The sequence below is a fragment of the Macaca thibetana genome, chromosome 7, assembly GCF_024542745.1.
Source record: "Macaca thibetana thibetana isolate TM-01 chromosome 7, ASM2454274v1, whole genome shotgun sequence".
In the NCBI taxonomy this organism is placed as follows: domain Eukaryota; kingdom Metazoa; phylum Chordata; class Mammalia; order Primates; family Cercopithecidae; genus Macaca; species Macaca thibetana.
In genome coordinates, this window is record NC_065584.1 from 54313637 (window position 1) to 54334186 (window position 20550).

The window sequence follows — 20550 nt, forward strand, 5'->3', positions numbered from 1 at the left end:
GAATTCTTGTGATTTTTGCACATTGATTTTGTATCCTGAGACTCTGCTGAAGTTGCTTATCAGCTTAAGGAGATTTGGGGCTGAGAATGGGGTTTTCTAAATATACAATCACATTATCTACAAACAGAGACAATTTGACTTCTTTTCTAATTGAATACCCTTTATTTCTTTCTCTTGCCTAATTGCCCTGGCCAGAACTTCCAACATTATATTGAATAGGAGTGGTGAGAGAGGGCATCCCTGTCTTGTGCCAGTTTTCAAAAGGAATGCTTCCAGTTTTTGCCCATTTAGTATGATATTGGCTGTGGGTTTGTGATAAATAGCTCTTATTATTTTGAGATACATTCCATCAATACCTAGTTTATTGAGAGTTTTTAGCATGAAGGGCTGTTGATTTTGTCAAAAGCCTTTTCTGCTTCTATCAAGATAATCAAGTGGTTTTTGTCATTGATTCTGTTTATGTGATGGATTACGTTGATTGATTTGCATATGTTGAACCAGACTTGCATCCCAGGGATGAAGTCAACTTGATGGTGGTGGATAAGCTTTTTGACCTTCTGCTGGACTCGACTTGCCAGTATTTTATTGAGGATTTTCCAATTGATGTTCATCAGGGATATTGGTCTAAAATTCTTTTTTGTTGTGTCTCTGCCAGGCTTTGGTATCAGGATGATGTTGGCCTCATAAAATGAGTTAGGGAGGATTCCCTCTTTTTCTATTGATTGGAATAGTTTCAGGAGGAATGGCACCAGCTCCTCTTTGTACCTCTGGTAGAATTTGGCTGTGAATCCATCTGGTCCTGGACTTTTTTTGGTTGGTAGGCTATTAATTACTGCCTCAATTTCAGAGCCTGTTATTGGTCTATTCAGAGATTCAACTTCTTCTGGGTTTAGTCTTGGGAGTGTGTATGTGTCCAGGAATTTATCCATTTCTTCTAGATTTTCTAGTTCATTTACATAGAAGTGTTTATAGTATTCTCTGATGGTAGTTTGCATTTCTGTGGTATCGGTGGTGATACTCCCTTAATCATTTTTTATTGCATGTATTTGATTATTCTCTCGTTTATTCTTTATTAGTCTTGCTAGCAGTCTATCGATTTTGTTGATCTTTTAAAAAAACTAACTCCTGAATTTATTGATTTTTTGAAAAGCTTGTGTCTCTCTCTCTTTCACTTCTGCTCTGATCTTAGTTATTTCTTGCCTTCTGCTAGCTTTTGAATTTATTTGCTCTTGCTTCTCTAGTTCTTTTGTGATGTTAGGGTGTCCATTTTAGATCTTTCCTGCTTTCTCTTGTGGGCAGTTAGTGCTATACATTTCCCTCTACACAGTGCTTTAAATGTGTCCCAGAGATTCTAGTACATTGTATCTTTGTTCTCATTGGTTTCAAAGAGCATCTTTATTTCTGCCTTCATTTCGTTATTTACCCAGTAGTCATTCAGGAGCAAGTTGTTCAGTTTCCATGTAGTTGTGCGGTTTTGAGTGAGTTTCTTAGTCCTGAATTCTAATTTGATTGCACTGTGGTCTGAGAGACAGTTTGTTGTGATTTGTGTTCTTTTACATTTGCTGAGGAGTGCTTTACTTCCAATTATGTGGTCAATTTTAGAATAAGTGTGATGTGCTGAGAAGAATGTATATTCTATTGATTTGGGGTGGAGAGTTCTGTAGATGTCTATTAGGTCTGCTTGTTGCAGAGCTGAGTTCAAGTCCTGGATATCCTTGTTAACCTTCTGTCTTGTTGATCTGTCTAATATTGACAGTGGGGTGTTAACGTCTCCCATTATTATTGTGTGGGAGTCTAAGTCTCTTTGTAGGTCTCCAAGGACTTGCTTTATGAATCTGGATGCTTCTGTATTGGGTGCATATATAGGATAGTCAGCTCTTCTTGTTTAATTGATCCCTTTACCATTACGTAATGTCCTTTGTGTCTTTTTATCTTTGTTGGTTGAAAGTCTGTTTTATCAGAGACTGGGATTGCAACCCCTGCATAGCTGAAACTGCAGGAATGCACCAACATGCCTGATTTAGATATTTTTTAAAATAAATAGTTTTCATTCTGAGAGTGAGAAATTGGTATGGTTTTTATTTGTGTTTTAATTATTAGTGAGATTGAACATTTATTATATATCTATTGATTATTGGGTTTTTTTTCCTTTGCAACTTGACTATGCCCAGTTTTCTATACGGGCATTGTTATTGTATGTATAAGAACTTTCCTTCACCATAAGATATACACAGGAATTCTGATAGGTACTAGAATAATGGCAATGCTTAAATGTAAATTCGTGCATCCCTTCTCACAAAAATCACAAGATCAAAAAGAATAAACCATACATGACCCAGAAGACAGAATACTCCAAACTTAAAATTACTTATAAGTAGAGGAAAAAATACTATATTCCAACAGAGCTATTATTAGATTTCCTGCTGCCACTACAAGACAATTGATGTAAGGAATAGTGGGAGGGCAGTCCTAAGATTACTCCATGGAAAAGAGAAAAGACAAGTGGAGATCATAGGTAAGTCACAGGCAAAATCACTCCCCAAAAGAGAAGGTCCAGTGCTGTATTAGTCTGTGCTCACACTACTATGAAGAAATAACCAAGACTGGGTAATTTAGAAAGAAAACAGGTTTAATTTACTCACATTTTCTCATGGCTGGGGAGGCCTCAGGAAACTTACAATCATTGCAGAAGAGGAAGCAAACACATACTTCTTCACATAGCGGCAGGAGAGAGAAGTGTAGAGCAAGGGGAGGAAAATCCCCTGATAAAACCATCAGATCTCATGAGAACTCACTCACTATCACAAGAACAGCATGGGAGAACTGCCACCATGATCTAATCACCTCCCATGAGGTCCCTCCCCCAACACATGGGGATTACAATTCAGATTACAAGTCAAGATGAGATTTGGGTGTGGACACAGAGCCAGACCATATCATTCTGCCCTTAATCCCTTCCAAATCTTGTCTTTCTCACACTTCAAAACACAATTATGCCTTCTCAACAGTTCCCCAAAGTCTTAACTCATTTCAGCATTAACCCAAAAGTCCAAGTCCATAGCCTCATCTGAGAAAAGGCAAGTCCCTTCCCACCTATGATCCTGTAAAATCAAAAGCAGGTTAGTTATTTCCTATTAATAGATACAATGGGGGTACAGGCATTGGGTAACTACACCCATTCCAAATGGGAGAAATTGGCCAAAACAAAGGGGCTACCAGCCCCATGCAAGTCTAAAATCCAACGAGGTAGTAATTAAGTCTTAAAGCTGTGAAATAATTTCCTTTGACTCCATGTCTCACATCCAGGTCGTGCTGATGCAAGAGGTAGGCTCCCATAGCCTTCAGCAGCTCCAGTCCCATAGCTTTGCAGGGTACAGTTCCCCTTCCAGCTGCTTCCATGGGTTGCTATTGAGTGTCTGCAACTTTTCCAGGTGTATGGTGCAAGCTGTTGGTGAATCTACCATTCTGGAGTCTGGAGGATAGTGGCCTCTTCTGACAGCTCCACTAGGCAATGGCCCAGTGTGGACTCTGTGGGGGCTCTAATCCCATATTTCCCTTCTGCATTGCCCTAGCAGAGGTTGTCTATGAGGGTGCTGCCCCTGCAGCAGACTTGTACTTGGACATCCAGGCATTTCCATACATCATGTGAAATCCAGGTGGAGGTTCCCAAACCTCAATTCTTATCTTCTAAACACCTGCAGGACCAATACCATGTGGAAGCTGCCAAGGCTTGGGGCTTGCACCCTCTGAAGCCACAGCCTAATCTGTAGCTTGGCTGCTTTTAGCCACAGCTGGAGTAGCTGGGAGGCAGGGCACCAAGTTCCAAGGCTGCACTCAGCAGGGGGGCACTGGACTTGGCCCATGAAACCATTTTTCCCTCCTAGGCCTCCAGGCCTGTGATGGGAGGGGCTGTCATGACATGCCCTGGAGACATTTTCCTCATTGCCTTGGTAATTAACATTTGGCTTCTTGTTGCTTATGCAAATGTCTGCAGCTGGCTTGAATTTCTCCCCAGAAAATGGGTTTTTCTCTTCTATCACATCATCGGGCTGCAAATTTTCCAAGCTTATACACTCTGCTTCCTCTTGAACACTTTGTTGCTTAGAAATTTTTTCCACCAGATATCCTAAATTGTCTCTCTCAAGCTCAAAGTTCTACACATCTCTAAGCCAGAGGCAAAATGCTGCCAGTCTCTTTGCTAAAGCATAGCCAGAATCACCTTTATTCCAGTTCCCAACAAGTTTCTCATCTCCGTCTGAGACCACCTCAGCCTGGACTTCATTGTCCATATCACTGTCAGCATTTTAGTCAAAGCCATTCAACACATCTGTAGGAAGTTCCAAACTTTCTACATCTTCCTGTCATCTGAGCTATCCAAGTCTCTAGGAAGTTCCAAACTTTCCCACATTTTCCTGTCTTCTTCTGAGTCCTCCAAAGTGTTCTAGTCTCTGCCTGTTACCCAGTTCCAAAGTTGCTTCCACATTTTTGGGTGTCTTTATAGCAGCACCCCACTCTCTACAATACTAATTTACTGTGTTAGTCCATTCTCATGCTGCTATGAAGAAATACCCCAAACTGGGTAATTTATAAAGGAAAGAGGTTAATTGACTCAGTTCTGCATGGCTAGGGAAGCCTCAGGAAACTTACAATCATGGCAGAGGGGAAACAAACACATCCTTCTTCACATGGTGGCAGGAGAGAGAAGTTCAGAGCAAAATCAGGGAAACCCCCTTATAAAACCGTCAGATCTCCTGAGAACTCACTCACCATCATGAGAAGAGCATGGGGGATCCACCCTTATGATCTAATCCCCTCTCCCAACATGTGGGGATATCAATTCAGATTACAATTCAAGATGAGGTTTGGGTGGGGATACAGAACCAAACCCTATCAAATACTAAGAACTAAAATGATAAAGACAAGTCTGAAACTTTGTAGATCACAGCGCTAGTTACAGGGGATTTAGTAAAACTGGACATGGCAGTCTTGAAGACAAAAAAACTTCTGGAAGATTAAAAAGAAATCAAGAGAGGGAAGTATCATTCTGAGATGTGGAGGTGAAAGAAAAGATGTAAGAGGGGAAAAGTAGTGATTCTGCACAAATAAAAGAGAATCAGAAGATATGCCAACAGCTCCAGTTCCCAACCACCACAAAGATGCCATTCATTAAAAAACTGCATTTTACTATCAGAAGAGAATGATTTTAAACCAGGAACCTTTATAAAATACCTAAAATTAGTAGAAATCAGAACACCTCTATTCAAAGCTACTAAAATTTTTTTAAAATGCAAATAAACATTTCACCTGATAAATATTCCCAAAAAACTCCAAATCTGAAGAAAATTGTAACACAACACTCCAAATAAAACTAAATACCCTCAAACATTTATTTGGAGTATTAAAAAACACATAACATTAGAAATTCAAAAACTGTGAATGGAAATTGTACAAAAAGAGGAAGAGACAAGATTTAATTTAATGCAAGAAAAAAGTTGAAAATAAAAAAAACTCATCAGAAATGAAGAATAAATTACAAGCTGCCCAAAGGAAAGTATTTTCAAATGCAGAAAGGCAGGAAAACAAATCATAAAAATCAGATAATAAAGAAGTAAAAATGGGTCAGAGAGAAAATGGTTGAAATAGAAGACTGGCAAGGAAGAGCCAGGAAAACTGGAGTCCCTGAAGAAGAAAAACAACACTTTATGAAAAGAAGAGAAAATATAAGCAGACATAAAAAAGCCCATTGTGGACCTGGGAAAATTGATTTAGAATGGTTAACTCTGAGAATGCCTGTCTTTATTTTAAAGGAAAGTAAACACAATTAACATGACTCAACAACTACAAGAAAAATGATTGAACACATGTATCAGGAGATAAGAGTGTTCACAGCAACATAGTCTCAACTGGTAGAATGTTCAGCAATAGAAAAGATAAATATATTGTTGCATATTCAGACAATGGACTACTATACAGTAGTGAAAAATGAATAAGCCATAGCTACCCGCATCAACATAAATACATCTCAAATCAATGTCAAGCAGAATAAGCAAGTCTCAGAGGAATATATTCAATATTATCTTGCATATTTAAAAGTCATAAATAGGTAAAATTAAATGATATACTGCTTAGGGATGATAAATAGGCAATAAAACTCTGAAGAGAAGCAAGAGAATGACTAACACAAAGTTGAGAACCATGATTACCTCTTGGTGGAGAGAGTGGAAGATGTTTTTGGTGAGGGGCACAAAATATGTGTCTCATTACTAGTAATATTTTATGTCTTAAGCTAGGTGTTGGATATAACACTGTTTAAATTATACATACACTTTAAACAGTTGTATTTATGATACATTTCACCATTAAAATTCCACAGGAAAGCATTGTAGTGGAAACTGCATTTTGTGCTACCTTCTTCTGGGATGCTAGGCAAATAAAATTTGAACATTTAAACTAGTATCTCTTGGAAATCAAAAACAAAGCAGGTAGGCTCCATGCCTCAGATTTCTGAAGGTGGGCAAGTGATTTTGCTTGTGCTATCTGCTTTGGTTGTTTAAATGACTGATCTTCTCTATCTGCCCACGAGAAATTCATTTATGAAGCCAGAAGGCCCGAGCTACATTTAACTAATAAGGTGCCTGTGTGTCTCATCTTCTCTTTCCTTGACTTTTTGTTGCAATTTCACAGCTCCTGGGAGGACAGCTTTCCACTGGCACCTGTGTGTACCAGCATAAGTATCTAATACATTTTAGTGGAGGATTAATTTATATCATACTCTAAACCAGCTGGGCCAACTGTCTGATTTACAGATCTGTGAGCAGGCTCCTAAATAACTCCACCAAGCAGAAGAGTGTGAGTGTATGAGTGTGTGAGTGTGTGAGAGAATGTGTGTGTTACCTATCAATAGACAATAGGCAAGTCATAGACAGTGATGAAACATGAAGATAAATATGTAAGCAAATGAGAAAGAATATTTTGACAGGATTTTTAACGTGCATGCTCATATGAACTCTAAGTATAAACAATCTAACCCCAGTTCTTTCACCTCAGCTATTCTCTTAACATTTTCTTAACTCATGTAAATTCTATCTTTGTTTTAAATGTATATTTCTTCCGACTGGTTCTTTTAATAGCAGTCACCTCCTTATATAATTATGTATCTGTACCATAAAATTCCTGTAGTCAGAGACTATGTTGTTGTATCTATAACGGCTTTCCCTTGCAACACACAGTACAGGCTTCCTCTCCCCTAGAGTAAATTGGGTCTCATCTCCCAGCCTGTCAAAACACAGGACCTCTGAGTTCTAACTCTTCTGTAGGAAGTAGATATCTGCTGGTTATACCTATTGCACTCCCTTCCCGCTTTGCCACCAGAATCTATTTTTGTTATGGGGAACTGATTTCTCCTGGTTCCGGTGAGGCTGGCCCATCCTTATTGACCACAGGACCAGGCACGTGATCCAGCCCTAGCCAATCAGACTCTTCCATGACCTGGCCACAGTGATGGGCTCAGCCATGGGAAATAATCATTGCAAACAAAGCTGATCATATTCCTCCCTGAGATTGATCTGCAAAACCTGTCAAAAAAGACTTTCTTCTCACCTTAGACTTTCTACACAGATACAATGTGAGTCTGCCTTTGAGTAGCCCTCTTGTTCATCACCTGACGATCAAGTTACCAAGAGATATAAAGCAAGATTGGCCGTAACAGTGTGATAGGAGCCCTTAGATCCAGCAAGCCTGAGGCAGGCCTCTACCCCATGCCTATTCCACCATAGGAGTAAAAAAAATTTTTTTATTCCTAAGGATCTAAATTTTATTTGTTTCTACATATAAAACTACTATAGCACAGTGATGCTAAAGGCCACTGGATGCAGCGTGACATAGTGGAAGGTTTGTGGAATGCAAGATACTGACTTCACAGGGAAAAGAACAATGATATTTTGTTGCAGAGAAAATGAAATCTGCAGCAATCTGGGTGCCCAGACACTGATGTGGGTGTGCAGCAGACCTATATTGAATGAGGCAAGGATAGCCAGATTTAAAAATTGTACTTCTCAGTCTCTTCCATTTAAGAATTCTTTCAATATTTGCACACATAATATCTTCACTGCCAAATCAATAAAACATCATTTTGATATGGACCTGTGTTGAGAATTTTCTGTTTCTCATGCAGCGTTCTTTGAACTGGTCAGTGGCTCCACCCTGGAAAGGAGAAACCCAAATAGAGAATATGGGCCCTTCTGCTCTCCTCCATGTTTTCTGAAGAGAACAGAAAACAGCTTCACCTAAGGAATGAAAACTTAAAATGCCTCAGAAACAAGAGCTCACTGAGATGCAAAGAGAGAGGATGGAAAGATATTAAGTTTGGCCATGACTTTCAATTAATGTAATCCAGATGTCAGTCTACAATCTAGATACAATTATCTTGAAACCGCTATTCCACCATTTGAAGAAACGTCCAGGATTTCCGTGAATTCCTGGGTTTCTTATGTTCTCACAGTCACCTGAAGAACTCCTTCTGGTTTTGGATCATCTTCTCATCTTCCAATCCAGAAAGGGAAATCAGCTACCTTTCATTATTTCCATACCAAACAAGCAAAAGCAGAAATGGTGACAAAAAGCTTTGTGTGGGTGTGTTTCAATCCATAAACATAAAATGTACATCATTGTTCTTCAAAGTCCTGCATCACTCCACAGAGCTGCTTACCTTTCCCCCACCTCTCACCCCATCTCCTCAACCCCCAGCCCTATTCAGTTCAAGAGCAGAGCCAGCCATCTATCTCTCTGCTTGCCCTTTCTACAGTTAACCCACACTTCTCAGTGTTTACCCCTGAGAGTTTAGCAAATGTTCTCCTACACAAAGCAACCAAGAATAATTTTGGCTTTGGGTGTTAGGATAATAAGGTTATCACCATGATACATTAATAACCAAACAGAATGGAAGTATACCCAGAGGAGTGCATTTTCTCTGTGTCCCTGAGTTTGCTGGAGAGGCTAAGGGTTCATAGGATAAGCTAGACCCTCTGCTCCGAGGACTCAAATCTACAGGGTGTGCACCAGAGAGGGTCCAGAAAAAGGAGTCCCCAGGCAATGGTCCCTGGGGATAGTGCTAGACGCCCCTGACACTCAAAGACAGAAAGAGACCCTGCTCTTTGCTGGGGGCTAAGAGCGATATTTAAGTTTCCAAGACTGAAATGGTCTTCCTATGCAATTTGCAGGTCTAGGCATGTTGATCCTGTTTTCTACTCATTGAATCTTTTCCTAAAACACCATTTGGAGCTGATGATGGCAGGGAAGGAGGAGGGATAGCTTAAGTTTAACCTGTGCTTAGATATGCTTTTAAAAAGATGTTATTGGACATGCTTTTTAAACGCATTAGCTACAGCAGATCTTATCTTGCCCATATGCCAATGATGGGAAAAGAAAAAGATATCGTATATGCCAATGAAAGCTATCTCAGCCCCTTCTTGGTCTCATTCTGTCTTACATAGGTTAAATATTCAGTCAATTCAAAGTTAGAAATCTGGAGCAAGGCTGATTATTTCTTCTTGGGATATCTTTCTTTATTCTTAAGATGTGTCTGTGAAGGAGAAGTTGCATGGCTATGTAGAGAACTGGAAGGAAGGACTTCAAGGGCTGAAATGGAGTGGCTCATCTTGGGACTGGAGGTACAGTTGGCCCTTAATGGTTCTTGAGACATAACCATGATGCCCTTTACTGAAGCCCTTGGTCCCTATCTCAGACTCCAAGTGGAAATCTCTGCTATTTACAATCTCCTAATCCTGGCTCTTCGGTTCTCAAGACTTTTGTGTCTCACCAAGACAGGCAAGAACATGGAGGTCCCTTTCATGTCATTTCCATACTGTAAGACACAGAAAACTAAGGGGCCCTGTCTCATCAAGTTTCTTCATAAAACCCCCAAGCAGCCATTTTTCTAGCTGCAGATGGCTGTACTGAGTTGAAAGTCTCAGCAAGACCATCTCACTGAATTCCAAAAAGGAAGTAAGAAACAAAATTCTTCTGTGTCAACCCTATTCCTCAGTTTATCTGGAGTTTTTGCCTCTTTTTGCCACACTTCCCTTCCCACGCCCAACCTTGGCTGAGGCACAGAGGAATGTAGTGGCGGGTCCAAGACAATTCGCTCCTGGAAACTGATAATCCATTCATTTGACATCTTTTGTTGAAATCTACCATGTACCAGGTACGCTTCTAGGCTCTGAAGATACAATAGCAAACAAAATGCTTTCCAGTCCCCTGGAGTTTACATTCTCTTCATGGTGGAGAGTGAAGAGCCGATATATACAAAATACAGGCCATGGTCAGTTTAACACAAGTACCAAGAAGAAAAAATGAAGCAGAAAGGTGTATAGAATGTGATAAAGGTAGATTTCAGCCAGTGGATCACATATAATTAAACTGGAGATGACTCAGCTATTCTCCAGCTAATATTTATACTATAAAGATGACTATAGATGCCTCAGAGAGAGAGAGAGAGAGTGATGTTGTGGGGGAGGGTGAGGGATCCAAACACTGGAGACCTAAGAAACTTGCCCTTCTAGAGAAGAAAAATGTTGAAGGGGTGGCTCCCAGATTTTGCAGCACATACAGTTAGTACACATCTCATGGAAAGAAAAGGGGAGAGGGGAAAGAAGAATGCCTCTGAAGTTACCAACCCAATCGGTCATCTGTTTATAGAAGGCAAAGAAGGAGCACAGCTGTTGGAGACAGCGACTGCAGTTCTCCTGGGCCAGCTGTGGAGCCGTTCGACAGGCAGTGTTCTGGGTGTGTGGGACCAGCATCTTCAAGCAACCCACCCGCCAGCAGACATGCCTTGAGAAAACAAATTCCTCCCAATCCTGATTCAAACCAGTGCCAGGCTGGTCACCAGCTGGAGGGCTTAATCACTGGGGGCAGGCATTGCTAGAGAACCAGGAAACGTTTAAAAACCGGAAGTGATCTCAGAAACGATCCAGCCCAAATACCTCATTTCAAATATATCTCTCTGGGAACACATGGGAAAGATAAGAGAGGAAGGTAGTCTTGGGAAGGATTGAAAAAAAGAGGAGGTGTTAGTACTCAGACTTGCTTTAAAAACTCAAATTTATTTCAATAGCTTTTGTGGTACAAGTGGTTTTCTGTTACATGAATAAATTGTATATTGGTGAAGTCTGAGATTTTAGTGAACACGTCACCCAAGTAGTATACATTATAACCAGTATGTAGATTTTTGTCACTCACCCCCACCCACCCCTGCCTTCTGAGTCTCCAATGTCCATTATACCATTCTGCATGCCTTTGTGTACCGATAGCTTAGCTCCTATTAATAAGTGAGAATATACAGTATTTTGTTTTCCATTCCTGACTTACTTGCTGAGAAAAATGGCCTCCAGCTCCACCCAAGTTGCTGCAAAAGACGTCAGTTCATTCTTTTTTATGGCTGAGTAGTATTCCGTGGTGTATATATACCACATTTTCTTCATTTGCTCGTCCATTGATGGGTACTTTGGTTGGTTCCATATCTTTGCAATTGTGAGTTGTGCTGCAATAAACATACACATACGGGTTTTTTAATGCAATGACTCCTTTTACTTCGGGTAGATACTCAGTAGTGGGATTGCTATATCAAGTAGTAATCTACTTTTAGTTCTTTAAGAAATCTCCATACTGTTTTCCATAGAGGTTGTACTAATTTATATTCCCACCAAGTGCTCAGTATTGAAGGATGAACAGCAGTTTGCCAGACAAACAAGGAGGAAATAGGCAGGAGGAAACATTATCACAATAAACGCACCAAAACGTCATCTCCCTGGATTTGCCCTGGCCAGCCTACCAGACCCCTGAGTCCGTCAACCTATCCTGGGGATGCCAGGGGAGGGCTCATGGTTCCTGCATGCCAGTCTTTTGGCTCTGCAATGGTCATCCCTGCTATGCTGCATAAACAGGACAACACACATAAAAAGAAAATGACAACATTTATCAACCATGTTAGATGACATAAGAAGAGTGGTCATTCCATGACTCAACTCCAAGTGAGCAGTGAAAACTTCAGAGAAAAAAGAAGTTATGTGGTTTCTCCAACCTCCTTTGCTCCAACCTTGGTAAAGGGGCCCTCCATTCCCTGCCCCTATAAGCTAGCTCACCAGAACCAGGGAGGGAACAGATACAAGTTTCTTCACCACCTCTTAGCCCTTCTTGATAGCCAGGAATGATCATCAACACAGGTGCAACTTTTCAGTGACTATAAATTTCTCAGTGTGAGGCTTTTAAAGGGATGGAGGAAGCACCAAGAATAAGTAAATGCGTAAAGACATAGAGCTATAAACCAAAAAATATGAATTCCAGTAACAACCCTGGACAAACTGGGTGACCATAAGCAACTCCTCCACCCTCTCTGATGCTTGGTGTGCATATCTGTAAAATGAGGAGGTTAGCAGATAACCTGAGGCCCCACCAGGTCTGACATTGAGTGGTTTCATGTTCACACTACAAAAACACTAAAAGTACCAACATCTTTTTTGGTCACAAACTCCTGAACTTTGGATTTAATTGCCATTTAATTCGTATTATTTTGTGTGATGCCACACCCCTGGAATGTCACACAGTAAGCATCTGAAATGATTGGCCCTACTTATTCCTGTTTATCAACCCTTAGGACAAACAAATCCCATAGCAACAACACACACATTCAAAACAGTTTTGATCTTTTGTCAGAAAATATTTTAAGCACACAAGTATAATGCTCTTACCATGTTACCCTTAATTGAAGCACCTATCATAATTCGAACTAGCAAGATACTTTAAAATAGATATTTAGGTTCGGATTTGACTCAAAATGACTGGCTCTCATGATTTACCTTGACTACAAAGGGAGTTAACTGGTAAGATGTACGTGTTTTTGGGTCCCCTCTGTGCTTTTACACATTTTTTTTTCTCTTTGATGATTTAAACCACATGTCAAGATATTTAAAGGATTATTTTATCAGGAATTCTCCAGTGTGAAATAAATACAGGGAAGAGCCCACAGGTTTATGCAAGATGTATATACACACACATGTGTACCGACACACACACAGCCTCACAGTCGGGTGTAAATCATCCCTTGTCCTCCATCAGCCTGTCTGCCATATTGATAAACAGGAGCTACTACATTAATTTAATTCTAAATTGCTGAAACATAGTTTGGGTATAATATAAATTTGGTAGAAAAATGGAATGTGCCAAGCCTTTAACAAATGAATGTTTAATGACTATTTGTGGAAAAAAAAAAATCAATAATGGGAAACAAAAACTTACAAGATTTGACAAAGTTATCCTCTAAGTTGGCAAAGCCTGAAAAATATTTAAGGGAGGCAATATCATATTATATTTCAAATAATGCCCTTGAAAAGCATTTCTGTGACAGACTCTGCCAACATACTAATGGAGCTCTTGCAACTGAATGAGTTCCGCATAGTGACTCTAAGAGCTGCAAAACATACGCACTAGGTGATGCTTCATTAACAGCTGTTACATATTTTAACTCAAGAGTCTGAGGTGGCAGTTGCTTTTTATCTTCTGCCCATTCTGATCGACAAATATGAAGGTCAAGAGTGCTGTCTCGAGAAGGGTTCTGAGGTTGCATCTGAGATCACAGTCCTAGTTTATTGTTGATGTCTGCTGTGGGGGAGGGAGGCAGGAGTGGAGGAGGGAGGCAGGAGTGGAGGAGGGAGGCAGGAGTGGAGGAGGGAGGCAGGAGTGGAGGAGGGAGGCAGGAGTGGAGGAGGGAGGCAGGAGTGGAGGAGGGGGAGGCAGGAGTGGAGGAGGGAGGCAGGAGTGGAGGAGGGAGGCAGGAGTGGAGGAGGGAGGCAGGAGTGGAGGAGGGAGGCAGGAGTGGAGGAGGGAGGCAGGAGTGGAGGAGGGAGGCAGGAGTGGAGGAGGGAGGCAGGAGTGGAGGAGGGAGGCAGGAGTGGTGACACATGCACATTTCACACATCCCACAGGTGTCCATAGCCTGAACCACTATGCATGGTGCTGTAAGCACAGTCTTCCTTACACACAGTTCCACAGCAATACCTGGGTAATTTATGGTTTGTAGTCCAAGAGTTCAAAATGGGAAGGGTAAGTGATATACTTCTCATCTACAATGTTTGTGTGTGTGTGTGTGGTGGGTGGGGAGAAGGGATGATATGGGAACTAGCAATACCACTACATCCAGGCCTCACCATGACACAAAATGGTACGAAATGTACACATCAGTCAGTTTACAACGTTAGGAGGTACAAATTCCTGAGTATAGTTGATGTGGGAACCTGGGCTCAAATCTGACACGTTAACATGTAGTTGGTGTATCTCTAATGTCCATAATCTCACTAACATGTTTCATCATATTCATTAAGGAAGAAAAGAAGAATACATGTGGTCACCAGATTTGTTTTTGTTTCTAAAAGAAAGCTGCATCCTTTAATTACCCCTTACCATCTTATTGCTCCAATTATTACTGCAACTTTGAAATAATTTTTTTGACATAGGCTTTTTAATCAAGAACAAACAAGACCACACATCCTCCTGATTGATACATTAAAAACATATGTCTATTATGATAAATACCCTATGAAGAATATGTTTTAGTGAAAAACCAAAAGCTGAACAAAATGATGGAATGAGACTCTTGACTATTGATCACCTTTTCCAAGGCCGCCCCTCTTCAGAATATCAAGCCCATAATGTGCTGAATAGGACCTCAATAACGTGTGTGCTTTCTGCCAGGATATCTGTTTGGTTTAGAAGGTCCAGAGTGTGATTCTGACCTCAACTTCGCCATACTCAAGAGTGAGAATAATAGAACCAATGGGAAGAGAAATTTACTTGTGACATAAAACTTGTAATCATTGTAAAAACTTGTAAAACTTGTACATGACAAGTAGGTCTGCAGCCAGATGTCACTGACATTTTTAATTTTTCCGTATAAAATTTTCCACGCTTAACCAGCTGGTATTGAAGAGCAGTTGGATAAAAAAGAAATTCTAGATACTGACTAGAGAATTCCAATGCATGACATTAAATAATGAACATGTGAGCTATGTGCAAAAGAATAGAAAGATTGACATCTATTGGGGATAGTCCACACATAAAATATTTTTATACAAAAGCAACATAAGAGCAATTTGAGATCCAGCAGTACAGAATAATGGCATAGAAGAACATCAAATACAATGTGCAAAAAGGAAGAAAGGAAGAGGAAGAGAAACAACACACACAAAAAAAATAGAACACAGACCACCACCACTACTAAAAGGGGAATCGCTAAAGACACAAGAGAAAATAAAGATCAACTGATAGGTTCACAGAATAAAATACTGCTTTTAAACATAACAAAATTGTGGGATTTTTGGCAGAGTTATAATTAAGGATTCATGATTTGTTTTGTTTTCACTTCAGATATTATTGAAGACTGAAGAAATTCCAGACTTCCAGGCTGAGAAATTGAAAATGAATGAGACCTAGATTGGTATGGAAGAATCAAATTGTAAGAGTCAGAGGAAAGAGAACCGTGTATCTCAAGGGACATGATTGGCTGCTCTGGGAATTGTGTAGTTGTACCATGTCAAAGCTTGAGGCATAAGTTGGAGGGATAAATCCCCATGAAGAGAGGATTTTTACGTTGTGAGAATGAGTAAGTGCATCAAACATAGTCCACACTCAATAAATATTAGAATAAACTGAATGAAAAGCAGTTGATTAAAAAATAAAAGCAGGGAGCTAAAGGAAAGAGCCTTAGAAGATCCCCTCGGTTGTCAAACAGAAACCTAGAAGTAATTTCAAAAGTGGAAGGAGGCGAAAAAGTCAGGTACAGTGTTAAGAAAAGTCAAAGTTATGGACATTATGCTGCTACACAAATTCTTTTTCTTCCGCTTTCTCAGATGAAAATGAAGCAGTGGAAACTAAGATCTTCCTGTGAGTATGTAGAAGTAGTTACAGAAAGAAGCTGGTTGCAAAATATCAAGAGTCTTCAACTAGGATGCTTGGGTCTTTGACCCCCGCTACACAGCATTCCATTCTCACTATTCATGTGTGAAAGATGGTCCATGGCTTCTACCAGATTCTCAAAGAGCTTGTTACCTTAACAAAGGTTAGGAACCACAATTCTAGAGAAAGTAATCTTTTTGGCCACTGGGGGGCAAGTTTGAAGGAGTTGATGGAAAGTTGGCTGACGTGCGCCCATCCTTATTCATCCTCACCACTTTCCCTTCCATCTCAGCGGAAGTATTGCTGTCCTCTTGAGCCTTCTCTGCATTTTAAATCTCACCCCACCCCACCCACACCCCATCTCCACTGCTTTTTCTCACTTGCCTTTGTTCCATAAATAATGTTGTTCCCAAGACTCTATATCCAATCCCTTTCTCTTCACACTTTATACATTCTGTCTGGCTGATCTGTATTCTATCTGGCTCCAGCCAATTTATAAATGATGGCTCCAAAGTCTGGAAACATAGGTGAATACATAAGAAATGATTTATTGATACAGTATTAAAATACCTGACAAAATATTATTATCTATGTTTCCAGAATTTATGGCCATCTGTACATATTTATGGTTTCCAAATCAAGCTCAAGCCAAGACGTCTTTCTTGAGCTGGATGTGATTTTTAGACTGTGGAGTGTCAATGGAACATCTCCACCTGGCATCCCCCAAACACTTCTTACACAATGTCCAAATCAAAGCTCACCATTTTTCCCCAACATCCTTCTGCACGCCCCATCTCAGGGATTGGTATCCCCATTCTTATCCAACTCCCAAAGCAGAAACGTGGGAATTATCCTCAGCAGTTCCCTCCTCTTCACCACTTCTCTTTCTAACTGGTCACCAATCCCGTCTATTCTAACTCAAATACTTTACAACTCTGCTCCCACCCCAGCCCATCTTTACTGATATTACTTTAGTTTAAGCACTTACCATTTCTTGCCTCCTCTTTTATTACATTAGAGCTTCTCCCCACTGGTCTTCCTCCTAATCCAATCTCACCTCTTTTTAGGCCCTCCTCCAAAGAGCCTTTCTAAAATACAAATCTGATTGTGATAATTCATCACAAGCATACCTCAGATATTGTCAGTTTGGTTCCAGACCACCACAATAAAGCGAATATTGTAATAAAGTCAGTCACATGAATTATTTTTGGTTCCCAGTACATAGAAAAGTGGTGCACACATTGTTTCTTTAGTCATACTATTGCACACTTAATATGTGTGCACTTATTAAGTGTATGTATAATGTGTGCACTTAAGTGTACATACCTTAACATGTGTGCACTTAAGTGTATGAAACAATGTATGTACCTTAACTAAAAAATACTTCATTGCTAAAAATTACTAATGATCATTTGAGCCTTCAGCAAGTTGTAATCTTTTTGCTGGTGGAGGGTCTTGCCTCAATAGTGATGTCTGCTGACTGATTAGGGTGGTGGTTGGTGAAGGTTGGGGTGGCTGTGGCAATTTCTGAAAATAAAACAGTGAAGTTTGCCACTTCGATTGACTCTTCCTTTTACAAAAGATTTCTTGTAGTGTCTGATGCTATTTGATATCATTTTACCCACAGTGGAACATCTTTCAAAACTGGAGTCAATCCTCTCAAACTCTGCTGCTACTTTACCAACAAAGTTTATGTAATATTCTAAATCCTTTATTGTCATTTCAATGATGTTCACAGCATCGTTACCAGGAGTAGATTTCATCTCAATAAACCACTTTATTTGCTCAACTACAAGAAGCAACTCCTCATCTTTTAAAGTTTTATCATAAGATTGCAGCAATTCAGTCACATCTTTGGGCTCAACTTCTAATTCTAGTTCTCTGGATATTTCTAACACATCTGAAGTTGCATCTGCCACTGAAGTCTTGAACCCTTCTTCAAAGACATCCATAAGGATTGAAATCAACTTCTTCCAAACTTCTGTTGATATTTTGACCTCTTCCCATGAATCACAAATGTCCTTAATGGCATCTAGATTGGTGACTCCTTTCCAGAAGGTTTTCCATTTATTTTGCCAAGATCCACCCAGAGGAATCACTATCTATGGCAGCTATTGCCTTATTAAATGTATTTCTTAAGTAATAAGTCTTAAAAGTTAAAATTACTTCTTAGCACTTTGGGAGGCCGAGACGGGCGGATCACGAGGTCAGGAGATCGAGACCATCCTGGCTAATACGGTGAAACCCCGTCTCTACTAAAAATACAAAAAACTAGCCGGGCGAGGTGGCGGGCGCCTGTAGTCCCAGCTACTCGGGAGGCTGAGGCAGGAGAATGGCGGGAACCCGGGAGGCGGAGCTTGCAGTGAGCTGAGGTCCGGCCACTGCACTCCAGCCCGGCGACAGAGCAAGACTCCGTCTCAAAAAAAAAAAAAAAAAAAAAAAAAAAAAAAAAAAAAAAAAAATTACTTCTTGCTCTATGAGCTACAGAATGGATGTTGTGTTGATAGGCATGAAAACAACATTCACCGGCTTGTATATCTGCACTAGACCTCTTGAGTAACTAGGTACATAGATAATGAGCAGTAATATTTTGAAAGAAATTTTTTTCAGTAAACGATGCTATAAACAGATATCTGACCATCTAGGCTTTGTTGTTCCATTTATAGAGTACAGAGCAGACTTAGCATAACTCTTAAAGGCCCCAGGATTTTCAGGATAGTAAATGAGGACTGGCTTCAACTTAAAGTCAGCAGCTGCATTAGCCCCTAACATGAAAGTCAATCTGTCCTTTGAAACTTTGAACCCAGCCATTGATTTCTCCTCTCTAGCTAGGAAAGTCCTAGATGAAATTTTCATCTACATTGAAAACCTGTTGTTTAGTGTAGCCACCTTCATCGATTATCTTAGCCAGATCTTCTGTATAACATGCTGCAGCATTTGCATCAGCACTTGCTGCTTCACCTTGCACTTTGACGTTACAAAAGAACAGCTTCTTTTTTAAAAATGCATGAACCCATCTCTACTAGCTTCAAACTCCTCTTCTGTAGCTCCTTCACCTCTCTCAGCCATCACAGAATTGAAGAGAGTTAGGACCTTGCTCTGGATTAGGCTTCCATTAAAGGAATGTTGTGGCTCATTTGACCTTCTATCCAGGCCACTCAAACTTTCTCTGTATCAACAACAAGGTTTTTTCACTTTCTTATCATTTATGTGTTCACTGGAATAGCATTTTAAATTTCCTTCAAGAGCTTTTCCTTTGCATTCACGACTTGGCTGACTGGTGCCAGAAGTCCAGCTTTCAGCCTGTATTGGCTTTTGAATGCTTTCCTCACTAAGCTTAATCATTTCTAGCTTTTGATTTAAAGTGAGAGATGTAAACATTTCTCTGCCTTTTGGCTAAGATCAAGTGTAAAGAGAGAGACACGTGACTTTTCCTTTCACTTGAACACTTAGAGGCCACTGTAGAGTTATTAATTGGCCTAATTTCAATATTGCTGTGTCTCAGGGAGTGTAAGGTCAGAGGAGAGGGAAAGAAATGGAGGATTGTCCAGTCTATGGAGCAGTCACAACATATACAATGTTTATTAAATTCGCTATCTTATGTGGATACAGTTCATGTTCCCCCAAAATAATTACAACAGTAACAAAGATTACCAATCACACATCACCATAGTAGATGTAACAATAATGAAAAAGTTTGAAATATTGCAATTATTAAAATGTGGCAGAGACAGGAATTGAGCCCAGGCTGCTGGAAAAAAATCGTGATAGGCTCGCTTGGCACAGGAGTGCCACAAACCTTCAATTTGTAAAAAAAAAAAAAAAAACACACACACACACAATATAAAGTGTATGCCTTTACTTCAAACCCTCCTATAGCCCAGTTGCTGAACAACAGAATCCAACTCCTTAGCCTGGCATAAAAGGCCATCGTCTTCTACCTTTTCAGCTTATCTTTGGTGCTATAACCACACCCACTGACTTGACCTTCCTCTAATGTGTGTAATCCCCTGCTTGGACTTTCCCTGGAACTACTCCTTCCCTCACCACTGTTGGAAACCCTCAGATTTGGACTTCTTATTCTGCATTCTGAGAGCAGCTTACATCATTATCAGAATGTATTACAATTGTCTGTCCATTTAGAATCTCTTCCCCACTATATTGCAAGCTCCCAATTTATTAACCTATGTTTAACGGAAGAATGGCAGGTGCGAGAGAGAAACTGGAGAGTTTGGAACTGGAAAGGAATTTGTACTTTGTATTTTCTGATAAGCAAATGGTGTTATGTAAAATACTAGTCCCTGACACAGATCAGGCATGGAAGGTTTAACTGGAGTAGAACTATAGGAACCAGTGGTGCAGGACTTAGATCCCGTCGTTGTTACTGAAGAACAAATTGGTGAATGAGAGGAAGCCTAGCCTGGCAAGCTAACCCGGGTGCCCAAAAGGATAACAGACAACTGATTTTCTTAAGAAAGAAGTCTGTGAGGGGATGAATTCTCAGCAAGATCTAACAGCATGGCCTGTCAGGTAGATAGTACACAGCAGGATCCTGAAATAAGCCATATTTTGAGATTTTGATAGAAGGTAATCAGCATCGGCCAG